Source organism: Carya illinoinensis, chromosome 7 (genome assembly GCF_018687715.1).
Source record: "Carya illinoinensis cultivar Pawnee chromosome 7, C.illinoinensisPawnee_v1, whole genome shotgun sequence".
In the NCBI taxonomy this organism is placed as follows: domain Eukaryota; kingdom Viridiplantae; phylum Streptophyta; class Magnoliopsida; order Fagales; family Juglandaceae; genus Carya; species Carya illinoinensis.
Window position 1 is genome coordinate 26649550 of NC_056758.1, and position 12740 is coordinate 26662289.

Genomic DNA, 12740 nt, shown 5'->3' on the forward strand with positions numbered 1-12740 from the left:
TTAGACTCTGAGCAAGTAGATACTAAGCTCAGGAGCTCGATCCATTGCTATTAGGATTCATCATGTAGAAAGCTTCAGAATCCCAAGACCCTACAATTATCTTAAACTTAAACTTGGCCCTCATGTACATTAGCTCTCCGTCGGATGTAGCTTCAGCTTCATTGCTAGGCAAAATAGCAGCACTATTGAAATTGGCTCCACAGCCTTCAAGACCTACAATTCCTTGGCCCCACATTCTCTCATTGTTGCAAACCTGCACGTCTTCCCATTGCAATCAGTCCTCCATGCCGGCTCTTCAAGCAATCTCACAACCTTATTTTCTTCTTCCTTTTCCCTACCACACTCCAATGCAATTCAAACCAACCCAAATGCCATTTCTCAAACCAGGACACTAATTGGAGTAGCAAGCTCAATAAATAAGGTAAATTGAGAATTGGGATCCCTTTGGAAGGCAATATGAACGCGACCACACCGATGCCCAAAGAGGGTCCCACCACTCGGGAACCGAGACCCAGAGGTAGATTCGAGCAGTTCCTTCCAAAAGCGAAAACCGATCGAACCCTCAAAACTACCACAGCTTAAAATTTTCTCCTTTGTGCTTGGGCTGCAACAGCTACAGGTCCCGGCCCAACACCTTATCATCTTCTTTTTTCTCTTCCTCAACGGCTTTAGTTGACCAATGGAAGTGCCTCTTGGGGAGTAGCTATGGCTTCATGGGTTTGTGGAGAGACAAAGGGGTGAGTGGCCTTCTGTGGCTTTGTGGAGAAGAAGATGAAATTCTGCCAGCGTTAGCTAGATTTTCTTCTTCCTACTTACTGCAATGCGCAAAAATGAAACACTATATTTCATTAATGATGTGGAGACTCCCCACCAGTTTTACAGGCCGGTTGCAAGAAGCATTTTTCTTATATCAAATATTGCCAAAAAAAATTCCTAAATCTATAAATGCCGGTCAAATTGGACAAAACTTGTAAAGTTGTTATTAATATTATTATTATTGTCAATAACCATATGTAAAACTATTTAGGGCATAATGAGAATTGTAATAGGGACGTATCTAGGGGAATTAAGGCGCCTCTAAATTTTTTAGGAAAATGCTAGTACTATGACTTTCAAATATGTCTACTAAATGTATCCACTTTAATATTTTTATTTTTTTAATGGTTAAGCATGTTTAAAAAATGCTTTAAAGAAAAATAAAAAACCATTTATACTGGTGTATATTTGGGGTGCACATTTATTGTGCACCATAGCATTGTCCATTTTAAGCAAATACTTCTTCCCCTTAATTAATCTCTTTTTAAGAATTATAGAAGTTATTCTTTACCCCTTGAAAATATAGAAACAACTCAAGAATCTATAATAATCAAAACATATATATATATATATATATTAAATTTTTGTTAAAATTCAAAATCTAATTACATGTTAATTTTAGAGGGAAAAAAATTAAAATTTTCTTAAGAAATTACAATTTTGGCCCTAAATTTTCAAATGCTATTAAAAAAATATTAGAGTGGGATAATGATAGGTAGTGTTATTTGAATGCTTTTTACACTATGTACACACGATCCACATGACATAATTTGGTTTGTAATATTCAAATTTAAAATTTATTTTTTAAATCAAACTATGCCACGTAAATAGTGTGTGGTGTAAAGACCTTTAAATAGAACTACTCTTATGTTAAATACAGGAAAACTCTATTTATCATCATCCTCTCAACATCTCTTGATATGTCATTAAATGATAGACTCACATGTGAAACATAATAAATAGTTTTTATTTATTTAATACTACATCATAAAATGATGAAAGAATGGTGGTAAAAAAAAAATTATGAGTAGCATTACTCTATATAGAAATACTCATTCTGCCCATGAATTCAAGAATTGAGCAATAATTAATTCAAGGTTGTTGCAAAGGAGATGAATATATTCTAAAGCATTTCAAATGAACTAGTCCGGCCACTCATCCCAGTCACACGGTTACGACACCGGGATCCCATGAATTCGAGGATTGAGCAATGATTAATAAAAGGTTGTTGCGAAGGAGATGAATATATTCTAAAGCATCTCAAATGAGCTGGTTCACTCATCCCAATCACACGGTTACGACGTGAGGATCCCATGAATTCAAGGATTGAGCAATGATTAATTCAAGGATGTTGCGAAGGAGATGAATATATTCTAAAGCATCTCAAATGAGCTGGTCCACTCATCACAATCACACGGTTATAACACGAGGATAATATATCTATCGCATCTAAATATGGCTTTATTTTTTTAATAACGTTAAATACAGTTATAGAGTGTATAATTATCTTATAATTCGTTTGAAAAATAATGAGTTATATTATTAAAAAATTAGTTTTTTTATCAAGTATGTTCTGTATTTATTCAATTTTTTTAAAATGATTATATGACGCTTACATATTTAACTAGTATAAATTTCATCACCCTTTTTCCTTTTATCTATACGTTAGTGGCCGTACAGTAGGATGGCATTTTTCTTCCCCCAAAATCCTAAAAAGAAAATCATGCATGGTGTGATCATGAGATATGGACGTGGTGCTCCCCGCGACAACCCACAGCTAGCTTTGCGCTCGCGCGCATGCCGCGGTCTTCCCCCAATCTTTTTCGTACGCTTACCCAGCGATCGTGCGCGTTGACTCCTCCCTCCCCTAGCTATATATAGTAAACCCCAATTAAGTCGTCCTCCTCATTTGTTTATGCTTTATTTTCATCAAGACAATCACGAGGACATGCACTCATTGTTATTATTGGATTTTGATTATATAAAATTTAAATAAAAAGTTAGCATTTATTTAGCCTGAGAAAGGAGATATGAAATCTCATTACTCTGGATAGAGATCATTAATAATGGATAGATTTTTTTTAAGGTTATTTTATTTTTCAGTCGATATGTAAATGATATAATTTAAATTATAAAATTTAATTTATAAGATTTAAATTTTAAAATTTATCTTTTAAATTAAATAATGTCATGTGAGTATTTTATTAGATGTGCTCCATACACCGTCTTGATAATAGAATATTTCATTTATGTATGACAAGCCATATTTTTCAAATTCACTTGTCGATATATCAATTGCAAAAATATTATGTATAGTTACTTTTGTGTACTCTTTTATACCTCCATTATGTGATTGACTGCATGAGTATTAAAAAAAACATAATGCGACCAATCACATCAGTAGAATATACAAAGAATATGCAAAGATGACTGTATATAGTATTACTCTATGAAATATATTACTAATGGTGAAATCTACCATATTAATCAGTGTAAAAAATAAGTAAGCACTACTTTATATCAATGTGTTCCCTTCATACACTTTATATATAACAAAACTCTTTATTTATCAATAATGGTGTGTACTTAGTATGATCTAGTGGGTCTTATGAAATATTTTCCAAAGTTGGTTCCTAATATTTCATTTTCCAAATAATGCACGTTAATCTTAAAAATGGATGAGTACTCCTTCACATATACGATTTGTCAACATGACCACTATTCTAGCTAGCGTGTCTATATCCGCGTTTTAAGGGTTGATATGCATCCAATGTCTTCTTCACTACATACCTCAATGTCTAGGATAATGATAGAATCTATTCCCCATCGAAATGGGATTTGAAAAGAGAATGAGTGTAGGAACATCAATACACATTGTTTTTGTCTTTGTCCCACCCATAACCATTGTCATATTCAATCTTTATAATGATTCCAATCACAAAATAAAAACACATAACGGCTTAATGATCATATGCGCGCTCATAGATCCACAAACATAAACAGTGCCAAAGTGATCAACTTCTCTTTCATCTTATACATTGAAAGGTTCCAATGAATATTAACCATTCAATAGGAGCTGATATAGGAACACATCCGCAATTACATATGGTGAGTTATCACATTTCGAACGATTTCTTCGACATGTCATTAAATGTGACTGAAAATGACATAAATCAAAATGAGAAACAGTACTATTATTCTCGATCGTAAAAATTAATGTTAATGTACTCCTTTTTGTTTCCTTTTGGTTTGCTATGTAATTCGTAATATTATCTTAAACTTGTGCAAATATATGGAGAGACTTGACACCGACTGCATGCGTGCATGCTATTCCAACCAAGTTGTAACATTCAATTAAATTATTCTTATTGTATATAAAAGTATATACTATACGTACGTAGCTGTCGAATAAAACAAATACGACAAAATATAGTTCACTATCTATCATTGTTTTGGATCGAACCTAATTTTGTTATCTTCAAAGAATCCCTTGGGATTCTTGTTGCATGGGTTGATATGTGAACTTTGCAAAAAAGTTGCGAATACATACTGATCATCTCATCAATTAAAATATTGATAAAAAAAAAGCATTTATTAATCTTGATTACGTTGTGTAAGCACTTTACTGAAGGTGCTCCACACATTAACTTGAAAATATAATATACATATACATGAGGGCAAAGCTGGAGAACAATTCCGGGTGGGAAACCAAGTTGGCCGGCTTCAATGAGAAAGTAGTGTGTTTTGGCATGTAACAAGAGCAGATCTAAAGTTATGGCATTACTATTTCTTTTTTTCCCCCACTGAGAATAATGCGATCCGATAAAATTGGCCCAAAGTACCCCACCGGGAAAATATGGGCAAAAGCACAAACTCGAATAACATAATTTTTATTTTCTTTTGTGTCTAAAAAAAACATATTGAATTTTAGAAATATTATGTTAATGGCCATTGTCATATATAAAATTTAAGAAAAATGATATTTATAGTTATAGATTGTATAAACATTATATACTTCTCTTGAAAAAGTAAATTAATATAGAATTTATATTAAAAAAATTTAATTTTTTAATAATAAACTTAACAAAATACGTAACGCTTATACAATCTATAACGATATATACTATTACTCATAGTACAATGGAAGTCGGGTTATTTAATGGACATAATCATATAAGTTATAGCATGCCCAAAATAATGTCATCTCAGCCTATTCGAGCACTACACTAGCTAGGGGGTCTAAAGTAGCATTTATTATTAAGGACAAGAATATATAGTACCATAATACCATTAATGCTTATCATTATAAGGTACCTGGTAATTGTGATTATCTAGTTGAATGATTTCAATCACTCGAGTAGTAGTTTCATTGTTTTCACTTTTTATTTTTTATTTATAGGGAATAATGTGATATATAATCATAAATTATATAAATATTATACATTTATTTAAAAAAAAAAAAAAATTTGTTATGAAAAAAATAATTTTTTAATATAATCTTCATATTTACTTACTTTTTAAAATATAAATATATAGTATTTACATATTTTATAATTACAAATATTATTATTGTTTTTATTAAGAGCTTTTGTTTTGACTAGTACTCCCACACGCACGTGCAGTCCACTCTCTTGCAACAAATATTCATTGCCTTTTGAATTTATCTTGGCAGGTGGCATTGACTCGGTGGTTTCACGATCTTATTGAAAATACAATTGTTTTAAATATTTTTAGATTATTTTACTATTATTTATAAATTATTTATTTATTATTAATAAACTATTCACTATTATTTATACTATTATATATAAATTATTTTATTATTATTCACAGATCATCTAAGATACTCTTAATATCCAAATAGAACCTCAGTCTTGAGTTAGAGAAGTTCTAGGTTTAAAAAGATTCTTAAAAATAAATAAGTTTAAAAAGTGACATAGAATAAGGTAATATAGTATATCTATTTTGCAGTAAAAAGAATTTCATATAATCTAATATACCATATTAATCCACATTACTTTGTAAACTAACTTTTCTAAAATTTTTGCCTAAACTTAAGATTTTTCTAAGTGTAGCATAAAAGAAATTAAACCTTCCAAAAATAGTCAAGGAATTTAACATTCATATCAGAAATAATACTCCTAAGTACACCTAGGAGTTGCACTATTTCCTTGAAAAACAAATTAACTATGTTTGTGACATCATCTATTTTATAGCATGGAATGAAATGTGTTATTTTATTAAATTTGTCCACTACCACAAAAATAGAATCTCTACCATTTTTTGTACTAGGCAGCTCCAAAATAAAATCCATAAATATATCTATCCATGGCTCACTAGGAACGGGTAAGGGTGTATACAACCCATGTAATAAAATCTTAGATTTGACATTTCTACATGTAATGCACCTACCACATATTCGAGTGACGTCTCTTCTTATCCTATGCCAAAATAAATGTTCATGTAAAATTTTTAAAGTTTTCTTAATACCAAAGTGTCCCATTAATTCCTCACCATGTGCCTCACGCACCAATAATTCACGCATTGAACAATTTGACACACACAATTTACTTTCTTTAAACAAATAACCATCATGTTTGTAAAACTTATCAAATACCGCTTTATCACACGCCACATACACATCAGAAAAATCAACGTTATTAGCATACACGTATTTCACATATTCAAACTCAAGCATTTTAGCACTCATAGAAGTAAGAAGTACATACCTCCATGATAAAGCATTGGCAACAATGTTATCCTTATTACCTGTAACGGATGACATAAGGAAAGGTCTCGATGTATTCCGTCCATCTAGCATGTCTCTTATTTAATTTACTTTGACCCTTGAGATGCTTCAATGATTCCTGATCAGTGTGGATTACAAACTTCTTACGCCAAAGGAAGTGTTGTCACGTCTCTAGAGCGCAAATAAGAGCATAAAGTTCTTTATCATAAGTGGGATAATTTAGGACTGCCCCACTTAGCTTTTCACTAAAGAAGGTTATGGGCTGCCTATCTGTTGCTGACCACTCTGCAATCAACACACATCCTCCAAGTTTCATCATTTTTTGGCACTAGTAGCACTAGTATTGCACATGGAATCATGCTCTCTCTCACGTACGCCTTGCTCATCAAATCTTCAATTTGCCTTTAAAATTCCTTTGTCTCCTCTAGTTTACTCCTATAGGCTAGTCGGTTTGGAGTAGCAGCTCCAAGTACGAAATCAATTTGATACTCAATGCCTCTAATGGGCTACAACTCACTCGGCATCTCCTTTAGAAATACATTATAGAACTCATGTAACAAATAAACAGTCAAACTAGAAAGAGATTAGTTAGTTTCATCAAGATTAAGATAAGACTCTTTGTAAAAAAGAAAAATCATGGGCTGATCAGCTAAGAAGACCCTCTGAACCTCACTCTCCTTTGCATAAAAATTCATCTTTGTCTTTCATTTTCTCTCTGCAGGTTCTCTTTCTTTTTTTCTCTTGTGGCACCACTCTTTTTTTTTTTTTTTTCCAGCCACCCCTCTATTTTCTTTTTCACTCTCTCCTTTTCTTAAGGTTTTGGCCTTGCCCATTCTTTTTTGTTCAATCTTACTTTTCAAATTCAGTTGGTCCTCATAGACCTATTTTGGGATTAAATGAGTAAGTTTGATTGTTTTTCTATCCTTTACAAAGTTATACATGTTTCTAAACCCGTCATGAATCACCCTCCTATCATACTGTCATGGCCTCCCCAACAAAATTTGGCCAGCATGCATAGGATCTACATCACAAAGCACCTCATCACTATACCTCTCAATGGTAAAAGCCACCAAAACCTGCTTATTGACCTTAACCTCCCCATATTCATTCAACCACTACAACTTTTAAGGTCTAGGATGCTTCAATAAAGGTATGCTCAACTTCTCAACTAGGTTGGTACTAGCTACATTGGTATAACTTCCCTCATCTATAATGTGATGCCCCCAAATTCCGTTTGGGATAGGACGGACATTTGAAGTGTCGAGACATGCAACACAAGGTTACCTGCCCCCGTTCATGACATATAAGATGCAATAATCCTAACATGCATCTAACATTATGCAATATTCGCAGCGGATAATTTTTTTCTTTAGCAATACTATGCACCAAACTGGAAATATCCCAATACTTAAAACATACTTCATACATAAAGATCCATTGAATAACTAAGATCACAGCACTATTCCAAAATAGTTATGATCCAATAGTACTGGAGATGCAACTCCATCGTACAAGTAGTAATTTAACTACTATATTAACATTAACGACGCATCGTCGTTCAGTCGACTGTGTCTAGTTGGTCAGCTCCTGATCCTCCTTCAGGTCCTGTAACAAGATCTACCATTCGGGGGGAATAGTAGTTGGGACTACCACAGTGAGATTTGATTACAAATCTCAGCAAGTTAACAAAAAACTTCCATACAGACTAATAATGCATGTATGACAGTAAAAGCATAAATGCATAATCAAATTCATAAGTAATTAAAGCATAACTTGACATACAACATAGCATAATTGACATAACTTAAATTGAAACATGAACTGAACTTGACTTGCAACTTGACTTAGCATGAACTTGCTCTGAAACTTGAATTAACATGAAAATACATACTCCACAATTGTTGTGGCCCCATGTATTCTATACAAACTTGACTTAACATGAAAAATACATACTCCACAGTTGTTGTGGCCCCATGTATTCTATGTGTAAATACATACTCCACAGTTGTTGTGGCCCCATGCATTCTACACATCATAATGCAGTTAAATACATACTCCACAGTTGTTGTGGCCCCATGTATTCTACATAAACTTGACTTAACATGAAAAATACATACTCCACAGTTGTTGTGGCCCCATGTATTCTATGTATAAATACATACTCCACAGTTGTTGTGGCACCATGTATTCTACATAAACTTGACTTAACATGAAAAATACATACTCCACAGTTGTTGTGGCCCCATGTATTCTATGTGTAAATACATACTCCACAGTTGTTGTGGCCCCATGTATTCTACACATCACTATGCAGTTAAATACATACTCCACAGTTGTTGTGGCCCCATGTATTCTACATAAACTGAATATACTCAAGATGAAACATGACTGGAATATGAAAGGACTGAAGCCCTGACGTAACATAACGTGACTTGAACATAATTTGAAATACATAACCAACTTGAGATAGTAACATTTCGTAACATGGCATAACATATAACAGACAACATATTTAACATGACATATTTGTAATGTATTGTAATACATGACAGAATATATTGTGTAACAGATAAAAATTTATGACAGAATAAATTCTGTATAATAGACAATTACATGATAACTTGGCATGGCATGACATATATGATAACATACATACATACACTGTAATTCTTTTACTTAGCACACATACACAGTAGACTGCTAGTAAGTTAAAAGCTAACTTACCTCGATCTCCGCGTTTCTTATAAAACTTCAAGTGCGATCACGAGGAACTGTAATTAGTGATTCTAAAAGTTAGAACTAAATCACTAATAATTTGAAATATGGAAAATACTAACTTAAAGAGTAAAATTTTCATTTTACTCTCTACATGTGGGAAAATGACCGTTTTACCCATAACTTAAGGATTTTGCATACTAATTCCAAAAGTTTCCAAAATTTACATTCATCATGTAAATTTTGTCCTAAACTTAAATATCAACTCAGAAAAATTTAAAACAAAACACAACTATGAAGAACACATTATGGCCGAAACATCCATAGGCCATTTCCATTGATTTTTTTGTTGCAATTCCTTCAAATTTCAAAACTCATGCTTAAACCAAAATTTTGCAACAAACATCTTCCAATCCTAAGTTCAAAATCATACTTAAAACATCCATTTAGAAAAAGCTAATAATTAACACCAAACTTTTTTGTAAAAAGATCCAAGCACTTGAATCACAAGTTTTGACCTTAAATCAAAACATCTCCAAGAATTTCAAAAATCAAATCTTACTTCTAACATATTCATAATATCATCCTAACATCAACCATGCTTTAAATCATCAAACTAAAGTCACCAAAATCACAAAATAACATTTGGAGTTTTTGGTTTTACACTTAGTCCAAAAACAGAAACTTTTTCCTCAACTAGTTTTGATAAATCTCTTGATCTATGACTTATAAATATATGATCTTCAAACCAAACCATCACATGGTTTAAAAAGATGTCCTAAAACATATATAAGTTTCTAATTCAAGATCACATGGTTAGAAATTAACCAAAACATAAATTTAGCCAAGAATATCCACACTTTGGCTTATTTGAATATCTCTTTGCATAAAATTTCATATCTTTAAAACTAACATCAAATATCTTCAAAATAATAATATAACATGTATATAAGATACTTAGGATCCTCCAATAAAATTATTAAAGTCATTAGAATAGGTTTAGACCACCAAAGAGTTAAACTTTCTCAAAACAGAATCTGTTTTTCCTCTTCCAGTTTCTAAGTTTCTAAATCTAAGAAAATCTTTCATCAAAACCTTTAATCATGCAAAAATCCTCAACCAATAGTCATATATACATGTTAACAATACTCCATAAAAATTTCGGACCAATATCTATCCATTAGCTTGGTCAAAAACTCCAAACTATAACATATTCTCCAGTTTATCTCCCAGAATGACCTTTCTATAGTTTGTACAATATTTTACTGACCAAATGATCTTCAAATGGGGCAAATAAGATATCCATGTAAACTAGACTCAAAAAGGAACAACGTATATGAAGGAGACTTTATGATAAAACACTTACAACAGCTTCGAAATGGGCGTGCAAAAGACCTCCTAAAAGCTGTCCGAGAGAGAGTGTTTGATAATCTTTTATTGGAATGTGTAATTGAAGATAATTTCATGGGGAGAGGTGGCTGGAGATAATTATGGATGAGATATGGAAGAGATGAGGCTGGAGTTGAGAGTTGAGTGTAGTTTTCTCCTACCCAAAATATCTATAAAAGATTATCTCATAATATTCTATCCAATAGTATCTACAAAAAATCAACTTAAGATATTTTTATCTAATAATATCTATAAAAATCAACTCAAAATATTTTTACCCAATAATATTCATGAAAATTACCTCAAGATATTTCTTTTTATCCAATAATATCTACAGTTTTAAACAGACCTTTTGACCGAAAATATGAAAAAATGTTATTGCGCCATAAGACTTTAAATAACCCTCCGAGTCTAATGGCACAAACCATAATACATTTTGACACTTCTAACTATCTCCAATAATCAAAAACACACTTCTGATACCATAGTAAATAATAATACTAACTATATAGTTAGACAAAAACCTATATGATTAATGGATTCGTGAAAACTTATGGGGTTTTCACGAGATTCTTAAAGTTAATAGAAATTTCACAATTAAATTTCTAGCGGGCTGTTACATATAATCATACTACACACCTTGTTTACTTAACATCTAGTATGAAATATTTTCACTCTATGCTACTTCATATCATCTACCTTAATTTGCGTATTGAGAGCACGCCTGGCAACAAGAGACTTACCTTCTACGAAATATTTCACTCCATCATCATCACAAACATCAACCAACTCAAGCATCTCATTACTATGACCCTCACTCTCAATCATCACCTCCTCATTGTCATGTAAAATTATTACTCGCTTGTTTGGACATTGAGACGCAATGTGCCTTGAACCCAAACATCTAATATCTCTGTTCCTTGAAAGTTGAAAATCTACCTTGGGTTTGTTCTTGCTAGTTCCCTCTTCGTTTCCCCTAAGTGGTTCAGCCTTTCCCTTTACTTCAGCTTGATCATTTCTATCCCACTTTAGTTTCCAATGAGTGCTAGAAACTGAAGTATACCTTGCTACCCGCTTTCTATTTAACTGTCTCTTCACCTTCATAGCCATATACACCTTGTCTTCTACCTCCACATAATGCTACAACTCAACTACATTGGCTATGTCCCTATTCAAACCACTTAAATCTAGCTATTGTGGTCTCCCGATCCTCCTCTAAATTAGCCCGAATCATAGCCACCTCTATCTCCTTATGGTAATCCTCTACACTCCAAGAACCTTGTGTAAGGTTTTGTAATTTTTGGTAGAGATCTCTATAGTAGTGGTTAGGTACAAATCTTCACCTCATGAGAGTTTTCAACTCACCCCATGTTTCTATAGGTCTCTCATGATTCCTTCTCCTATTGGTCATTAATTGATCCCACCAAATAACTGCATAACCAGTGAACTCAATTACCGCTAGCTTCACCTTCTTCTCCTCTGAATAAGTGTGATAAGCAAAAATCAACACTAATTTCTTCTCCCACTCTAAATAGATTTCAGGGTCATTCCTACGTTGAAAAGATGGAATTTTCATTTTGATGCTCCTCAGGTTCCTATCTACTAGGGGAGAGTATCGGACGGTCCGGACCGGCAAAACCGACCGGACCGGCAGTTTCGGTCCGGACCGAACCGAACCGGTAGAATGTCCGGTCGGTTTCGGTCCTATTTTCTCTGGACCGACAGGTTTCGGTTCGGTCCCGGTTCAGGGGGGTTTTGCCCCGGACCGGACCGAACCGAACCGAATGAATATTAATATATTTTATTATTTATATAATAATTATAATTATATATAATTATTTATAATTTTTATAATTGTATATAATTATTTATAATTGTATATAATCTATAATTATTTATAATTTTTATCTTACCTAATAGGCTAATATTTATCATACTAATTATTAATATATATAATTTTATACTAATACAATAATACTAATATAATAATATTTATACTAACTTACTAAGACTAAGACTAAATCACTAACCGTCTATATTAATAAATGACTACTAGTTATTAGTATTACAT

At 32.6% G+C, this 12740-nt stretch overlaps 1 pseudogene; it reads right to left on the bottom strand.

Annotated features, from left to right (window-relative positions):
- Positions 1-11779, bottom strand: LOC122316274 (annotated as a pseudogene).
- Positions 11780-12740: the final 961 nt, after the last annotated feature.